The sequence below is a fragment of the Cervus canadensis genome, chromosome 12 (genome assembly GCF_019320065.1).
Source record: "Cervus canadensis isolate Bull #8, Minnesota chromosome 12, ASM1932006v1, whole genome shotgun sequence".
Classification (NCBI taxonomy): Eukaryota; Metazoa; Chordata; class Mammalia; order Artiodactyla; family Cervidae; genus Cervus; species Cervus canadensis.
The window spans coordinates 54,679,012-54,697,818 of NC_057397.1; the positions used below are offsets into that span (position 1 = coordinate 54,679,012).

The 18,807-nt window shown below is 42.2% G+C and overlaps 1 long non-coding RNA gene across 1 annotated transcript in view; it reads right to left on the bottom strand.

The window, feature by feature from the left end:
• The window catches only part of LOC122451211, a 147,180-nt gene extending 134,494 nt beyond the window's left edge, over nt 1-12,686 (bottom strand). The window contains exon 1 of the long non-coding RNA XR_006272338.1: nt 12,642-12,686. This is a non-coding gene — a long non-coding RNA (uncharacterized LOC122451211). The remainder of the gene's footprint in view (nt 1-12,641) is intronic.
• Nucleotides 12,687-18,807: the final 6,121 nt, after the last annotated feature.

Below are 18,807 nucleotides of genomic sequence, written 5' to 3' on the forward strand. Positions count from 1 at the left end.
GATGGGTTAGTTGTGAGGACTCGTGGATGAGTAAAGCATGGTTTCTGCCTTCGTGGTATTACAGCAGCTCAACAGACAGACAGACCCTGGGCTGTCGCAGAAACAAGGCATTTGCCAAGGGTGTCTCTCCAGCACTGTTTCAGGACCTGTCAAATCTTTTTGCCAAAGACATTAGGAGCTTTACAAAACTAGAGGCGTTTCCCCATTCCAGGTAAGACTTGATTTGGCATTGTTTTAATTACAGTGAGGTGGAAACTTAGGACAATTAGACCAGCCAGGCAGGTTCTACCATCCCTTTTTGTCTGTTTACCCAGAAAACAACAGCCCTGCCCCTGCTCTGAGCCCACTGTGTGTCTCCCCCACTTGAGTGATCCAGGATTCCTAAGGCACGTGTACAACCCACAGCCAAACCTCATGGCCTTGACCAACTGATAGCTACAAAAAGTGAGGCAGTGTTAAACATCCTTTTAATACCACCTGGATCTCAACTGTTCTATCGAATCACAACTCTTTTACTTGTTTTGAGACATAAAGGGGCAAGTCTCTTTCTAACCTATTATAGACTCATTAAACAACATGCAGAATTTTGGGCAATTTTAATCTCAGAAATGTTTACACAATTCACGTTTTCTCCACTTGTGTAATATACAGAATATATTTTACAGTGACTCGTTTAAGAAGAATAAACGACTAGCACAGTTTGTTAATCCTATTTCTCATGAAAAGAGAAGAAAAGAATTATATGCTAAGTGTCACTGAATGTGTTAGTCACTAAGTCACGTCCGACTCTTTGCGAGCCCACCAGGCTCCTCTGTCCACGGAATTCTCCAGGCAAGAATATTGGAGTGGGTAGCCATTCCCCTCTCCCAGGATCTTCCTGACCCAGGGATCAAACCCAGGCAGATTCTTTACCATTGTAGCTACCAGGAGGTAGACAGTTAATTTTCTATTTTAACGTCACTGGGCTCAAGGATGCCCAGAAAGCTGGTAAACCTCTCTCTCTCACCCTCCCCTCCTGCTTTTGCAGCTGGGACACCCATTTTCTCCTGTCATCAGACATCAGATCTCCTGATTCTTGGGTCTTTGAACTCCTGGGCTTACACCATTGCACTTACCATTCGGGTTCTCAGGCCTTATGCTCAGACTGGTAGTTACACCATTGGCCCCCCTAGTTCTCAGGCCTTTAGACTTGGACTGAATTATACCACTGGCTTTCCTGAGCCTCCAGCTTGCAGATGGCAGACTATGAGATTTAGCCTCCACAATCATGAGTCAGTTCCTATAACATATCCCCTCAGATATATCTGTAGGTATAGAGTCTACTGATGGAGCTTCTCTGGAGAACTCTAATATACCCTTTAAAGGGGAAATTGACTGAGGAGTTCCCATAGCATGGTGCTGAGCATGTGGAGAGTTTGTGATGAGACAGTAATTTTAGTAGGAAGTGTGCTTCCACAGGAAACAGTCACATACTCTTCCTTTATTCAGATCCTCCTTGAATTTTCAAATAGCACTTTTTTTTAGTACCTATTAAGTCAATTTCATTTACATACAGGAATTCAACATAATTAGTGACTAAATTCTCATCAATCTCCCTCCACCTTGCAAACTAACATGAATGTTTCTTTCTGGTAGAAACAAAAAGTTTACTTTATTCCGGAGGCCGGCAGCCTGGGGGTATGTGTCCAAAAACCAATTCTGAAGATTCTGCTCGACTATGAAAGTGCTTAAAGGAAGACCAAACTAACACCAATTTCTGATATATCTTAGTGAGTCGTTAGCCATACAGCTTCTTGCCTATTATCTCCACTATTTCTACCCTATGTGTCAAATATTCTATTTGCTAGAATAAAGTTTAAACAGATGCAGTAATAATCGTGACGTTTGTATGTAGACAAAAAATTATTTTTGGGTGCCTGTGAACCATGACTGAGTGTTTGTTTTGGTTTGCATTAGTGAGAGACAAAAGCCTATTCCAAGGCTATTAGAGTCTTGCTACCCAAGTAGGCCAACATGGAATTAAGGCAAACCAAGATCCTCTACAAAGCTTATAGTCAGTTTACTGTCTGCATTGCAGACTCAACTCTCTCCAAGGCTAGTGCAAGGTCTAGATTCAGATGGAAGCAGTAGGAATTTTGCCTTAACTTCCAACTAAGGAGTCCTCAGTTTTGGAAACTACTGGTTCTTTATTTAAAAATGATTTGTTTTCCCTGATTCAGTTTTTTACCTATTACCACTTACAGAAGAGGAGAGGTAGGGTCAGTATCCTAGAATACAAATAGGCTTACAATTGGCCATTTCTAAACCAACTCAATTTCAATCTCCAGGACAGTTTCTTTATGACCCCAGGGCAAAGGAAAAAAAAAAAAAAAAGACTCGGAGTGAACACTGAATTCTTCTGTTCTAATTCCTCCTCTCCCTAAACACACACACACAAATTCTGAAGTTGAAAAGGCAGACCCAATACAATCTAGAATATCAACACATCTTATGGGTCATCTGGTCTCAACTTCTCTCCAAAATAGCAACAGCAAGATTCTATTAAAGAAAGAAAACAAGAAATATGGAGAAGGTTAATAGCCATATAAAATAGAAAGTAAACTTAACCTCAGCAAAAATAAAAATTTTGATAATGAAAATCCTTAGCAAACAAAGGAAATCCATCACTGGAAACACGATACGGAAGGTAGATGGTCATGGCAGGGGCTCTAGAAAGAATGTACTGTTTCAATGAGAAAGTAAAGATTCTCTGAGATCTGAACACATTATACAGAAGACACCAGGCTACTGTCCCAAGGACAACCTAGCATGGCTTTCCTTCCCTAGAGGCCACCAGGTGTCAGTGAAAGCTAGAAAATAAAATCAAGTTTGGGTGTTTAAAAAAGATAACTTGTCTAAATTTACACTAGGAGATAACATTCTGGACATGTTTTAATAATAATGATGAAAAGTAATGATAATAAAGGGAATTTCAAATACAAAAATTACCAAAAAAATTTGTTAATGAAGACCATGATAAATGAACTACCAATTTTTCTCATATTATCAGAGAACATCTATCTTAGTTAACCAATGCCTCATCAAGGGAGAAAGAAACAATGGTGCCTATTGATTAGATACACAGCAAATAGTAAATTATTTTCATAAACTTGGCCATCACATGCATTTCCACTTGGGATAAACTCAAGCATCCCATGAAGTGGACAGCTATTGGAGGAACACAATTAATTAATTGATTAATCCCAGGGAATTTTTACTGACTTATCCACTCTCTCCATGCAAATAACCTTGCTCAAATTCTTACTGGCAATTTTAGAAAAGGTCCCCCTATTTAGGGAATTGAGACTGCCACAAAGAATCAAGTGAAAATAATCAATTCCCCTTCATTTCAATCAGACCTAAAATTATAATACTATGCTTAGAACAGATGGGTACCTTCTAGAAAATTTCATATTTTTCTATTATGAAGTCATTGTTTCTTGTGGGGGCCTCACCTGTACTTTCAAATTAGCCATATTCTCAAGAATTAGCTACCACTCTTTGCCTCAAAAACAAAATTATCCTTGAAGAAATAAAAATTAATATTTTTACCACATTATGCTTTCCTATTGTGTAGGTATAATAATTCCACGTCCATTTTACAGATGAGGAGATAAGGCTAAATAATTAATCCGTTTACACATGAATTAACTTCAGCAACAAGCTCCCATTTGTAAATCTTTCTGACTCAACTCTAAGAACAAATAAACAAAGAGCCATATGCTACTATGTTTTCAGTTTCCAGAGAAAATCACCAAATAAAGGTAGAACAATGAGACAAATACAGTTATCCAACAGAAAAAAAAAATTAAAACATTCAATACAGTCAATTAAAGCAATTTTTGTCAAATTCTAGGCTAAGAATATTAAACTTGTCATGAGACTATACCATTGTAAACAAAACAGAAGTTATATACTTGTCATATATCAGAATATATATATATTTTTTCCTCATGTCTTTGGCAGGAATAGAGTGGGTTGTGAGCCAAATTCACTTGATGTTTGCTTGCTAGGGCTTAATTTTATATTTTTAAAATTAAATTCAAAGAAACTAGGAGAAGTAGAAAAGTACCAGTTATGGGGATTTAAGAAGAAGCTCTAATAATATAAACGATTATTCTCCTGAGTTCTGAACTAATCGAGATAAACAGAAGTCAGGCAAACGAGACCACAAATGTCAGCTTGACGTGAGCTGCTGGAGGCAAGTCTGGCGGGAGGCAGCAAGGGTCCCTAGTAATGTACCCTGAACAGATTTACCTAGAAGCAGGACCCAAGGCAAGGGTTTGACCACAAGCAACAGTTTATTTGGGAGCTAATCCAAATATTAGAAGAGTGAGGGAATGGGACAGGGAGGGGAATAAAGCCAGCAAAGAGTGTGTGCTAAAGCCAGTTACCAATGTGGGCAACCTGAGCTCCACCCAGCTGGGCATTTCTGGGAGTAAGAAGAGAACTCATCTCTGAGAGTTCCTCACCCCAGTGTCTACATGCATCAACTCCCACCCAGCTCGTTAGAGAGCTGCCTCTAGGGACCTCAGCTCTAGGGCACTTCCAGCTTGTCCTGTGCATGGGCCAAACACATTCCTATGGCCAGGCACACATACTAAGGGAGTGCAGGCATTGGTAACAAGCAACCTTCTGCCTGTCCAGGTGAAGGCTGGGAGAAGAGAGATGGGGCATCCACAGCATTTGCTAACTCACTGAGTCACAGGCTGTTGCTAAGTCGCTTCAGTCGTGTCCGACTCTGTGCGACCCCATAGACGGCAGCCCACCAGACTCCCCCGTCCCTGGGATTCTCCAGGCAAGAACACTGGAATGGGCTGCCATTTCCTTCTCCAATGCATGAAAGTGAAAAGTGAAAGTGAAGTTGCTCAGTCATTTCCGGCTCTCAGCGGCCCCATGGACTGCATCTGTCCATGGGATTTTCCAGGCAAGAATACTGGAGTGGGTTGCCATTGCCTTCTCCAGAGTCACAGGAAGTACACACCAACCTCACCATGGCCAAGAGTAGACCACCCTTAGGGTTCCCTGAGCCAAGAAAGGGAAAGGGACTGAGCCATGCATGCTTATCTACTCACCCAAACTCACATCGGTCAAGGCACTCCTCCGCTGAAAGGAATAAGTGAGGGGAGCAAGAAGACCAGGAGTGACCTCTGAGGGAACTAGGGAAAAAGATCCCCCCATAATGACAGCCCTGGATGATATGTACAGCAGGTGAGAAGTATCTAGAAACACTACCTAGAATGTCTTCACTTATCCTTTTTTTTTTTTAACCTGTTGTTACTAAAAAAGAAATTCCAAGAAACGCACTCTTTCTGGTTTGACTTGGTTTCAGTGAATTAGTACATTTCTACATAATCTTTCCAGTAGTCATGTATGGATGTGAGAGTTGGACCATAAAGAAGGCTGAGCACCAAAGAATTGATGCTTTTGAACTGTGGTGTTGGACAAGACTCTTGAGAGTCTCTTAGACTGCAAGGAGATCCAACCAGTCCATTCTAAAGAAAATTAGTCCTGAATATTCACTGGAAGCTGAAACTCCAATACTTTGGCCATCTGATGCAAAGAACTGACTCATTTGAAAAGACCCTGATGCTGGGAAAGATTGAAAGCAGGAGGAGAAGGGGATGACAGAGGATGAGATGGATGGATGGCATCACTGACTCAATAGACATGAGTTTGAGTAAACTCCAGGAGTTGGTGATGGACAGGGAGGCCTGGCATGCTGCAGTCCATGGGATTGCAAAGAGTCAGACACGACCAAGTGACTGAACTGAACATAAAGAATAGAAAAAATAATTTGGGCACTAGAGATCCAAAACAAATACATTGAACAGAGTTGACTGGCATAAAAATTACTTCTAGATTATATATATATATATCCTCTAATGGAGAGTTCAAAATCATAACCCAGTGATTGGGTAGTAAAAAATCAGTCCACTTTAAAATATTTTTATAATTCCCAGATACCAACTAAAGTGACTTAAAGAGGTGAGAAGTAAATAGGTAAAAATAAATACTACAAACAGCAAAACAGCCAAGTATATAACATGTCAGGAAAACACAAAATCTTTTTATGGGGTTATACCATACTTACACTGAAAAGTGTAAGTGTGGCCATTGGCAATTTCCAGCTCTGTAGGCAATCAATATGGATATATAAAGTTTCCCTAACAAAAGCAAATGTGTGCTATAAGAAGCAATTGGACTACCTTTCACAGTCAAAGACAATGTATTACTCATTCCTCATTCATTTATTCACTCCACAACAACTAAGTGCCTACTTGGCAGATGGAAGATTAGGAAAGAGCAAAAAAGGTTGTACATGTTATCTATTGCTGCATAACAAATTAACCCCAAATGGCGTCGCTTAGGACAAGAAAAATGTATTGATTACCTCACAGTGTCAGAAATCTGAGGGAGGCTTAGCTGGGTGCATCTGGCTCGGGAGACTGCAGTCAAGTATCACCTGGGGCTGCGGTCACCTTAAGTCTTGGTTGGGTTGGAGGATCTGCTTCCAAGGTCGCTCATAGGACCACTGTTCACAGCCCACAGTTACTCACCACAGGGTCTTCTCCAAAGGATTGCACACAAAATGGCAGCTGGCCTCCCTAGAAGCCTAAGCTCTAGGAGAAAGAGAGCCACAGGCAGGAACCTGCCTGGCAATCTCTCACGAGACAAGTGTATTTGGGGACTTGAGTCATCATGTGAGAAGCACTGCCACCCTCAAACCACCATGATGGGGTTAGCACATGCAAAGGGCCCACAGACTCAGAGAAAGAAGCCTGAGGAGCCCCAGCTGTGGCGTCCTCAGCCCAGGCAGCAGACTGTGTGTGTGGAGACCTTAGCGACCAGCCAGCCTCAGCCACAGAGGGGCTTTGACCCCATGAGAGACCTCCAGTGGGATCCCCCTCTCTGAGCCCAACCAACTCTCAGTGATATCAGAGATAATGAGAGATCAATCGTTGTAACCAACCATTACCTGAGGGTGGTCTGTGACAGAGTAACAGATAATCTGAAACAGATCTTACAGAGAATACAATCTCCTTCACCTTCAACAAGAAAGATGATTCAAAGGCACAGTACAGAGCCGGACACGACTGAGCACACACACACACACACATTTGTCTAAGAAGACTCCATTGTGGTTTGGGAGGTTTTGGCAACCTGAAAGCCAGGGAATGCATTCCCTCTGCTTCCTCTCTTCCCTTTGAGGCCTCTTACAGCACTTTTTCTTGTACAGAAGCTCACATCTGTCAAACCTTTTTCATTACAAAACAAGTGAAACACCACTTTCTAATCCCTCAGTTTGGAATTTCTAGTGATCCTCACCTGCAGAAATGAGAAAACTACCAAATGACTGAGGAAATATTTTACTGGGAGACAGAAACATCAAAAAGGTCATTTTCAACATGCCATTAAATTTTGCTGTTGTGTCTTAAAGCAATGCAATCACCTCACCAGGAGTGAAAGACAACCAATGCAGACAACAGTCAATAAGGCATTTGCTACCCAGACCTAAACTTACAGGATGCTACTGTGCAGGTAGGGAAGCCATCTCAGGAGTGACAATCACAGCATCTGCCAGTGAGATCAATCATCTGCCTCCCCCTTCCTAGAACATCACTGACCAAGGACGTATCAATAGGTTTTTAGAGTCACACTATTAACAGCACCATGCGAAGTTGTTAGAGCTTAAAATTTATTGCAGCCTTAATGCACAGAATAAAGTAATTTACAAGCAATCGTTGTTAGCAGTAGATAGAGAATGGATAACTGACCATCCTGGTGAATGTAATGGCAGTCCAACAGCTAGCCCTTTTTGTGGCTTTTGTAAAAAATCCTCCCCCACCTCAACTCTGCTCCCCTGCAAAGATGCACCTTGTCAACTATCAGGCAAAATAAAAGAAGGTAGTCTAGAGGAGGGCTTCTCTGGTGGCTCAGCAGTAAAGAATCTGCCTGCAGCGCAGGAGACTCAGGTTTGATCCCTGGGTCGGGAAGACTCCCTAGAGAAGGAAATAGCAACTCACTCCAGTATCCTTGTCTGAGAATCCCATGGACAGAGGAGCCTGACGGGTTGTAGTGCATGGGGTCACAAAAGAGTCGGACACGACTCAGCAACTAAATGACAACATTTTAGAGGAAATAATACCCACAGGACTAAAAAAATTCCACCAGAAAGTGTAGTCTGCTTTTCCAGGGGAAGTTGCAGTGAAACACAGTAGATTTGTAATAGACAGTCTGTTCCTCTGCACAGAGGTGTCTGCAACACTACCTATCAGACTCTAATGACATATTAAAACGTTTTAGGAAGACATGAACCATTTCAAATGAATACATTAGGTGCAAAAAAGTTGTCGATATTTATTCAAACACAGGTGTTTCAATAGTTACTCAGAGAACAAATAACGGGTCACAGGCTTAGTTTCTGCAAAAATCCCGGGCTAGGACTAATCAAAATGGGAAGGCAATGGGTGTGGGTGGTAGCCAGCAGGGAACAGGGGCCTGTGCGGCAGGGGACGGGTGAGAGGAAAAGAAGTGAAACATCCGAGCTTCTAACTCCTCACTCTTTTCCCTCAGTCCCTGGCAGCAGCCCCTACATGGGAGTTACTGTTGCCACATACACTAAATAAGAACTCAGTGGCCAGAAAGATAAAGAACATTACAGCATACTAACACATATATATGGAATTTAGAAAGATGGTAACGATAACCCTATATGCAAAACGGAAAAAGAGACACAGAAATACAGAACAGACTTTTGAACTCTGTGGGAGAATGTGAGGGTGGGATATTTCAAAAGAACAGCATGTATACTATTTATGGTGAAACAGATCACCAGCCCCAGGTGGGATGCATGAGACAAGTGCTCGGGTCTGGTGCACTGGGAAGACCCAGAGGAATCGGGTGGAGAGGGAGGTGGGAGGGGGGATCGGGATGGGGAATACGTGTAAATCTATGGCTGATTCATATCAATGTATGACCAAATAAATAAATAAATAAAAGAAAAAAAAAAAAAAGAACTCAGTGGCCTGGGTCCTCCTTTCCACAGGTACAGAAAGTCAAAACAGCTTTGCTGTCAGATCACTGCTGGAATGTTTGACTGGCTCCGTAGACCTCAGAGGTCTTGGCTGCAGGTTTTTGACACTTATATGCTGACCTTTAACTCTGGGCCAGCTCTGTCCTTTACTGCCGGCACAATATGGAATATGTTCATAAAGTTCTTTGTTTAGTCACTTTGTTAGAGTGTGACAGGCAGGGTCACTCTGCAGGTCAACTCCTGTTTCCTCAGGCCAACCCAGAGAGCATACTGGACACCATCCTTACTTCCTGAGAGAAGCATTCCTGTTAGGCATTCCCATATCCTATTAACCTAAATTAAATAATTCACTAACAGGAGGGTGTTGGATAAAAGGCACAAGCTCAACAAATGCAGTTCATGTGACTGTGACCCTCATCTGCAAACCTGATGGCATGACCTCTGCAGTTCAGGTCCAGAAGCACTTCTGAATCACCTAAAGGGCTCCCAGGTGGTGCTAGTGGTAAAGAATCCGCCTGCCAATGCAGGAGACACAAGAGACGCAGGTTCAATCCCTGGGTCAGGAAGATCCTCTGGAATAGGGAATGGCAACCCATGCCAGGATTCATGGCTAGAAAATCCCATGGACAGTGGGACCTGACAGGCTTCAGTCCATGGGATCACAAAGAATCAGACATGACGGAGTGACTGAGCATAGCACACACAAAGGGCTTCTTAAAAATGCTGACACCTAGCCTGCCAAAGAGCAGTTACGTCAAAATGACCAGGAGAAGGGCCATTGCACTGGTATATTTTAAAGCTCCCTTATGATTCTCATGTGCAGCTAAGTGCATTTCTGCTTTACATTGTTTTCAGAGACAATAAATTCTTATTGGTTTCAGAATAAAAGTTTTTCAAGGCCTTTTCATCCTGTAGGGCTGACCACCCTTAACTGTTCACCTCTAACTGTTGCTATAGGTAGTACTGCAAATGGCCCTTAATTCCTCATTAAAAGGAAATTTACTAGTTAAGGAAAAAAAAGGAAGACTATTAGGAAAGGGATGGAATAGCCTGGGAGGTAGCAGGAAGGTTCAAGAGGGAGGGGACATATGTATACCTATGGCTGATTCATGTTGATGTATAGCAGAAACTAACACAATATTGTAAAGCAATTATCCTCCAATTAAAATTTTAAAAAAAGAAAAAGAAAATAAAAGACAAACCGAGGGCTCTTAGAGAAACTGTTGCTTAAAAGCAGAGATTCTGTACTCAATGTTATCCTGAGTCTAGTCATCCTCCATAAAAATTTAGCAACTGTTTCCAAATATCTTATGTAACCAAAAGCTGGGTGTCCTCTAGACCAGAATTAATATAGTGTTGTGTCCACAAGCCAGCACAAATATAACCCCAAAAGCCCTTGACAAAGGGTATAAGTCTTTGCTTATATTTCTTGAAAAGTGAGAGAGAAGAAATTATATAGCCATAAAACATAGCCCAGTTAAGCTTAAAAACACCGTCTTCCCAAAAGCCCACATCGCAAAATAACAAGCGTCTCCAATATTAGCATCTCCGCCCAGCTCTTTCAAAAACACTCCGTCTCTCAAAAACTCAGCCTCCTCAGCAACTTTCATTTCTCTCTCCTCTTTTTCTAACCCATTCTTTCCTCCTATAAATAGCTTTCTGTCTCTATCATATTTCTGTCATTGTTACTTTTTATGTTTTATGCCCAGCATCCATGATTTCTTATTCTAGTAATACGAGCACTTTCCTCAGGAACCCACCCCCTTTCTTGAAAGCGTCTCAAATGTGGTTGAGCAAACCTGTCTCCAGGGCTGAGTGTGAGACCTGGTCATCACCTGGAATCCGCAGTGACTTGTCTCTTCAGGGTGAGCACGGGCCAGTCAGGACTGTTAGAACAGGCCAACTTCAAGACTGCTTAAAATGTCAGACAGTCTTCTGTTTCTTCTGAGGATACCAGGCTGAGAGATAGAATACATTTCTAATAGCCCTAAGTGAATATAGGAAGTCTGAGAATGAAAACCGACAAGGACACAGAACACAGAGGTGGAAAGAAAGTGCACTTTGGTGTTAGAGCATCACTCCAGTAGGTTAATCCCAAACCTACTAGGTTTTTGATGGAAACCAGCTGTGCTTCAAGAAAAACTACCCTGTTTCACAAGTGAAAGAGCAATTATTTTAAAATATATTGAGCTAGGTTCCTGTCACTTGAAATTGAAAGTTACATACAATTCAGAAATAAGTGCTTAGAAATTAGGGTTATTATAAATAAGAGTCCACAACAGGGAACTGGCCGAGCAGTGCTAGGAGACCTCTATCCTAACTAAGCTAAGAAGTTGGAAGTGTTTTCTACGAGGTGATTGACCTACTGCACCTAGGGATACAGAGCGCATGCCTAAGAAGGCTGGAATGTTAGGAAATTGTGCAGAAAAGCTCTAGAACATAGGGATTTATCAAGTTACTCCTCACTAAGCTCCAGCAAGAAACAAATTTCCTTTACAAAGAACTTATATGCATGCTCACCTTACTGGACACACAAAGGGAAGAACATAAAATCTTGCGAAGACAGACCCTTTCTACCTACAAGTTATTGGAGATGTTTTCAATTCTGTTTGCATTTTACTTGCTAGGTTAGAGAGCCTAAGTTATCTGCCCCAGCCAGGATAAAGGTGGAATTGAAGCTAAAAGTGGAATAGGAGATAAGATAGCAGGAGGAATCAACGACTTTCTCCCTCAGGCTTATTTCAAATGTGCCTCAACCTGTGAACTTCCTGTGACTATTTTAAAAGGAGACAGTCAACCCTAAGGAAAAGAACCAGTCATTGGACTGCAGATTAGGGAGAAGGGGAAGGTGAGATGGGACTTCTGACCTATCTTGAGACAGAGGCCAAACTGGAGAGATATTAGGAGAGATATGAGATATTGGTCAGCTGGCCAGAGCTTACTCTGGGGCCCACTCACCAGTATCTAAAGTCAGTGGCACTGACTTAAGATAACTAGTTTGTCTTTATTAAAATTTACTGACAGCAAACAGAGCCCAAACCTACTAAGTTTTTAAAGAAATTGTGTTTTTAGGAGAAGCCTCAGTCAGTTGAACAAAAGCCTACACACCTAATTTTCTGCAGCTTTTTTTTTTCACTTAGCAACATCTTGGGAAGAGGTTCATACCAGTGCCTACTCCCTAGGTTCTACAGATTTCATTGTACAAAAGTTTTATAATCTATTGAGCAAGTCCACTATTCTGACCACTGACTTTTACCCAATTCAGAGATATCCTAAAGAATGCTGCAGTGAATATCCTTGTCCGTACTTATGAAAAGAGGTTTTTTCCCCTTTAAAATTCAAACCTGGTACTATGGAAAGACCTGCCATGTCTTAGCTAACAACTCCTGGGAACTCAAACAAGCATTTGATCAAAACAATGACCTGAAAGCTCTCTTTATTGCCCATGTATTTTATATTTCATTACCAGATCCTAGAGTCTTAGAAACAGCCTCCAAAATTTTAACCAAAGACCCCAGCGACAAAGAGCAAAGTACCCCCAAAGACTGAAATATTAAGACCTGACCTTTTGTAACGCTTCAGCTTCCGACCAGCACAGTCTCCACACTCCAGTTCTCTTCTCCTTTCTGGTTGGTTTTGCCAAACTTCCACGGTTTCCGGGTATGCCAGCAGCGTGTTTGTTTTTAATTTTCTTGTGGTTTGTGAAGCCGCAGATGTGGGTGGGTGGCGGGACTCAACACTTCACTTCCTTAGCAGTAAGTACCGCCATCGACTGCATACACATGGTTCCCATTAAAGCATATCGAAGGCACGTGTCTAATCTAGAGGGTGAAATTGGCAAAACTGAAACAGCTGTAGCTATTGATCCTTCCTTTTGAATGGGTACTACAGGAGGTGAATAGTTCAGCCCCCTTTTCTAACCTGTTTACATGCTTTCTTTCTTGCAAAGTGGTCAGCTCGTTTCTACTTTTATGTATATATTCTAGGATTTTCCCCAGACTTTTCCTGGTTCAGTATTTCTTTCTTTCTCATTATTAAAAAAAAAAATGTAGAAAGCCATTTTGCACAGTCTATAAATACCAATGACAAACAACCTCCAGTGCCGGCAGAAACTGGGTGACCAGGTATTGGTGTATTTTAGAAGGTGTCAACTAAAAAGATGCACGACATGAGAGTTTTAAGTTTTATTTGGGGACAAAATGAGGACTGCAACCTGGGAGACAACACCTCAGACAACTCTGAGAAACTGCTACAAAGAGGCAGTGGGGGAAGGTCAATATATAAGATTTTGGTGAAGGGGGAGTTCAGTGCAATTAAGCATTCATTTTACAAAAGGTTTTCTGCTAGTCATGAGGAGATGATGTCACCATGAAGGGGTTCAGGGCTTATCTAGATATGAAGAGATGCAAGGATTTGGATCCTGAAATCAGTTCCTGAAAATATCTCACTATCCAAAGACCTGTTCCACCAGTTTCCCTGGAATACAGAGTGCCTCACTCTCCACCCTACATTCCCCTCAGGGAGTGTTGAAGGTCAGCAGCTACAGTAGCAGAGGGTTCAATCTCTGCGGAGGCAGACGGCAAATATCCTTGTTCGGTTACTCTGAAAGTTAAAAGCATGGTCCAAACTTAGATGGAGAATTAGCAAACATCACCATAGAGATATTGCAGAAAATATAAAAATGGGTGAGGCTGACCAGGAAGAATATATGAAGTCTAGCCAGCTTTGGCGCAACTGACCTCTCAGGGACAGGGCAAGGAACCATCAAGACACAGTCAAAGCTGTGGAATAAATATCTATAAAGTTTAATGTCCCAGAAGTCAAGAGAGAGTGTCCTAGTTCATTCAGGCTGCTAAAACAAAAATACCATAAACTGGGTGGCCTATTTCTTATTAGCATCTAGAGGCATCTGGACACCATTCCAAATGAAAGGAAAGCTATCTAAGATTAGACCTCAAGGACACAGAGCTAAGAGTAGGACATCTGAATACCACTGTCATGATTGGCCAAATGAAAGAGCTGGTCTCCTTTGACAGGCTCAACGCTTACAACCTCTCCTATTAAAAATAGAGAGCACTGTACCCAAACATTTCCACCTGGAAGCAATTGGTTTTCCAGTCTTAGCCAAGCTTCTAAGGACAAGTAATCAAAAGCTTTCATCTCATGATGCAAAATGATTCCTTCTTCCCTGGCATGCTATCATTATGTACACAAGCACCAGTGGGTCTGAATGGACGCCCCATCTCGTCCACTCTCGGGAGAACTCACTGGAAGAAGCAGACATCCAACTGATTTACAATTTTGGACAGCCTTTCCCACATACATGAGAAACTATTTCTCACAGGGCTTTTCTCAGCTGTTGCCTTTTCCTGACGCAAGTGTCAAATGCTCTGGCAGGTGAATTCTCCATCCCTGTGGTGGCCTTGGGTGCTGGCACTCGTAAACCAGTATATTTCTGTCATCACCCGAACGCCGAAGCTCAAAGGACGTGTGTGTTAGAGGCAAGGCAGCTGCTGTGGCTCCCGGGAGGAAAACGCAATTAAGAAATATTTTAGCACACAACCTCAGCCTTTCCTTTGGAGAATAAGGGGGAGAGCTGGAGAGCTAATGGGGGTCCCAGCCAGGGGAATGGCTACATTCCCTCTATAGAACCAGATACAAGACACATGAATCTAAGAAGCTTAAAGAGAAAACACAACAAAGGGAAAGTTTAAAGATCAGAGCCCACCCCATGCCTCATTTTGCCCAAACCTTTGTCTAATGTAAAGCCCAGAAACTGTTTCCTTTGATCCTAACAAAGCCCAGGAGTGAAATTTACTTCTAATGTACTTTGTATTGTGCAGACGTAGCAGGAACCAATTGGAACTGAAAGAACAAAATGTATTTATATAAATGGGCATCTTACTCTGTTTTTTTTCTTTTCTTTTCTTTTTTTTAAATTGAAGTGTAATTGCTTTTGCTGGCTTCCCAAGTGATGCAGTGGTAAAGAAACTTCCTGCCAATTCAAGAGATGCAGGAGACACAGGTTCAGTCTCTGGGTTGGGGAGATCCTCTGGAGTAGGAAATGGCAGCCCACTCCAATATTCTTGCCTGTAAAATTCCATGACAGAGGAGCCTGGCAGGCTATAGTTCATAGTGTCCCAGAGAGTCTGATAACTTAGCACACACGTGCACAAACACACAGACACATAATTGCTTTACAATGTTGTGTCAGTGATAGCAATACAACAATGTGAATTAGCTATATATGTGTATATATATCCCCTCTCTCGTATCTCCCTCCCACTTATCTAGGTCATCACAGCACCAAGCCAAGCTTCCTGAAGAGCTTACTGAGGGACAATGTGTAGAATGAAAACAGGAGACACAAAATCCTGTCTCCTCATGAGCCATCCAAAGTTCTTTCCAGAAGACCCACCCTACTCAATACCTTCAAAGGAAAAACTTAATGACACCCCCACCATTTCACAATGGAAAACCTTGCAATTTAAGAGAGTTTTATGCTGATGTAAAATGCCATGCTTATTACCAAAATGCTTTCCAATCTCACACGTATACTGTTTCTTATAAAGTGTATGGACTGTAGCCTGCCAGGCTCCTCAGTTCATGGGATTTTCCAGGCAAGAATACTGGCATGGACTGTCATTTCCTTCTCCAGGGGATCTTCCCAACCCAAGGATCAAACCCAGGTCCCCCACACGGCAAGCAGACTCTTTACAGTCTGAGCCACCATGGAAGCCCATATTTTAGTACATAGCCCAAATATCCCAGACTTCAGCACCCAGGAGGTCACATTTCCCTTTCATACATAAATCACAACAGTTGGAACCCCTCATCCTTTTGATGTTCAATCTTTTCCAGTTTTTCTTAGTCCATTCAAGTTCAGGATGCTCTAACAGAATACTGTGGACTGGGTGGCTTCTTTCTCACAGGTCTGGAGTCTGGAAATCTAAGGTCAAGGCACCTGCCTGATTTGCTGTCTGGTGAGAGTTCTCTCCCTGGTTCACAGACGGATGCCTTTTAACTGTGTCCTTACAGGGTGGGAGGGAGCAAGGTACTCTCTGGGCCTTTTCTTATAAGGGCACTAATCCCATTCACAGGGCTCTGCTTCTATGACCTACTCACCTCCCACAGGCCCCACCTCCTAATACTATCACCGTGGGGCTTAGGGTTCCAACACGGATTTGGGATGGGGGAGGACATAAATATTCCATCTACATGTTTAGGTTAGCATAGGTTTTCCCTCTACTAACAGTTCCTGAGTATCTCAGTATTTTGTGTGTTTCCTAGATCCTCCCTTCACCAGGCATTTAATTCTGGATTCTGTGAACTGCTTCTCCTTCCCTAAGGAGAGCCATCCCCAAGTAGAACAGAAACTCTTACCCTTCACTTTTTATAGCATAGCAGATACAAGCTACTTTTGAAAAGAATAATGATACTAAATTTATTCTAAAAGTAATTCAAAGATATTGCACAGTCCCCCGCTCCTTTAAGGTCCCTGATAAACCAAGTTTATGGCGTGTCCTCTCTACATCAGGCCACTTGCTCAGCCCCAAGGGTTTATCCAAAGGCTGTCTGTGCTCCAGGTACCTCCACCACATCTCCAGGTGTAGGTCAAAGGGAACCCAGTCCCAGAGAAAGAAGAAAGTGTTTCCCTCACCCTGTTCTAAGCCTCGTTTAGCAGGACTTCTTTCCAGAATGGCTGACAACTGAAACATCTATTTCTGTTGGAGGCAAACTCACTCCAGCTACAACCTTGCAGCTGAGCTGTTTGCAGGACAATTCTATGATGACTGATAACCTTCTTCCCAAAGTCTGTGTGCTTCAGCCTGTCCCCAGTTTGTAGGATATCAATAGCTCAGCGGAAATTAGGTGATGCCAAAATTAGTTACTATTCTGTGATGCGCAGAATACTGGCTCTCAGATGTGTCTATATCCTCATTCCTGGAACCTGTGCATATGTGTGTCACCTTACATGGTGAAAGGGACTCTAGATGCGATGAAGTTGAAGACCTTGAGATGAGGAAGCTATCCTGGATTATACATGTGGGCCCAATGTCATCAAAATGGTCCTTAAAGGTAGAGGACATTTCCTGGCTGTGATCAGGGTAGATGTGACCACAGAAGACTGGTCAGAGAGATGCAACATTAATGGCTTTGCAGTGCAGAAAAGGGGCTGCAAGCAAAGCAATGTGGGCAGCCTAGAGAAGCCAGAAAAAGCAAGGAAATGGATTTCTCATAGAGCCTCAAGGAAGAACATAGCTCTGCCAACACCCTAATGTTAGCTCACAATTCTGACCTATAGTCTGTAAGATAATAGATTTGTGTTGCTTTAAGACACTAAGTTCAGTCTCTTCTCGGTAAGTATAGAAAAGACATGGAATTCTTGTCATGTGAGTTAATCTTGGATGCAGTGTAGCAAATTCTGATAAGCAGGGGTTCTGTACTAACTTTAGTCATTCTTGGATCCAGAAAACAATTTAAAGCAATAAAGTTAAAGACAATTGGGAGAAATTTTAAATCAATTAGAAATAAATTCTCCAACTCAAGCTGTCTCAAGTTGTCTGAGACTACTGACATTTTGGGCCAGGTCAGTCTGTGTTATAGACAGGAGCGGCTGCCCTGTGCATTTTGGGATATTTAGCAGCAACCCTGACTCTACCCACTAGATTTCAGGAGCCCCCATCTGTGACGATCAAAAATGTCTCCAGACACGGCCAAGTGTCCCCCCGAGACAAAATCATGGGTGGCTGAGAACCAATCTTTTATCTCAAAGGTATATTGGGGGAAAATAAAAGAAGCCATCTTCCAAGGATAACTTGGCTATTTCAGAATAGGAAAGTGTTCCGTTGAGAAGTATACATTGGTCGGTATGTGTCAATCCCACCAGCCATTAGATTCTCAATGCATGGAACACGGTTAGGGATACAAATATCCATTTCACAGTGATTTAGGTATTTGGATAAATTCAGTGCTTTCTCCCCCACTTTTAATACAAGCTCTTTTTCCATGAGTCAATCATTTTTCCTGGCAAACTGACTTGGAATGACATTAAATAAGAAAGGCATAGTGGCTGCACTTGTAAGGGCATGGTGTGACTTCTTAGGAGATCAGGCACCAGCTCAACCAACTGGAGGCAGCTTCGAGTTACAGGGCACAGGCTAGTGGGCAGAGGGGGTGTTGTCCCAGAGCCACTCGCTCAGAGGGGCAGCAGCTTCCAGCAGAGCTGAATTAGCTTGGGCTAAAGTCATCAGATGGGCTCTGTTCTTAGAAAAAAACTCCACTGAAGGAGATGTCCACACATACAAACAGCCCCATACTTCTATTCCATGAATGAAATTTAGCCACAGAACCTTAAGTGCTGGCATCTCAGGCAGCCACATGCACAAGAAATCAAAGGTTATCTATTCTTCTCAAATATGGTAATGATCTAAAAATAGGGATGTGATTTAGGGACTAAACAAAGCAACAGAGTTGGTTGTTTCTAACCTGTGAAAAAGCCAGTGTATGAATTCAGCAGACAACAATTTGAAAATGAAGACATCACTAGAGCAAACCTTAATCCATAATCACAATCAGATGAATTCAAATTAATAAATTAATGGAGCAGGGAGTCCAAGGTTCTATTCTGTAGCAAAATATCCAAGAATTTGGGTGACATCTTTTTTCAGACCATCGATAAGGTCAGCTGGGTGTCTTTTATACGATAAAGAGTTTTAAATTGGGATTTT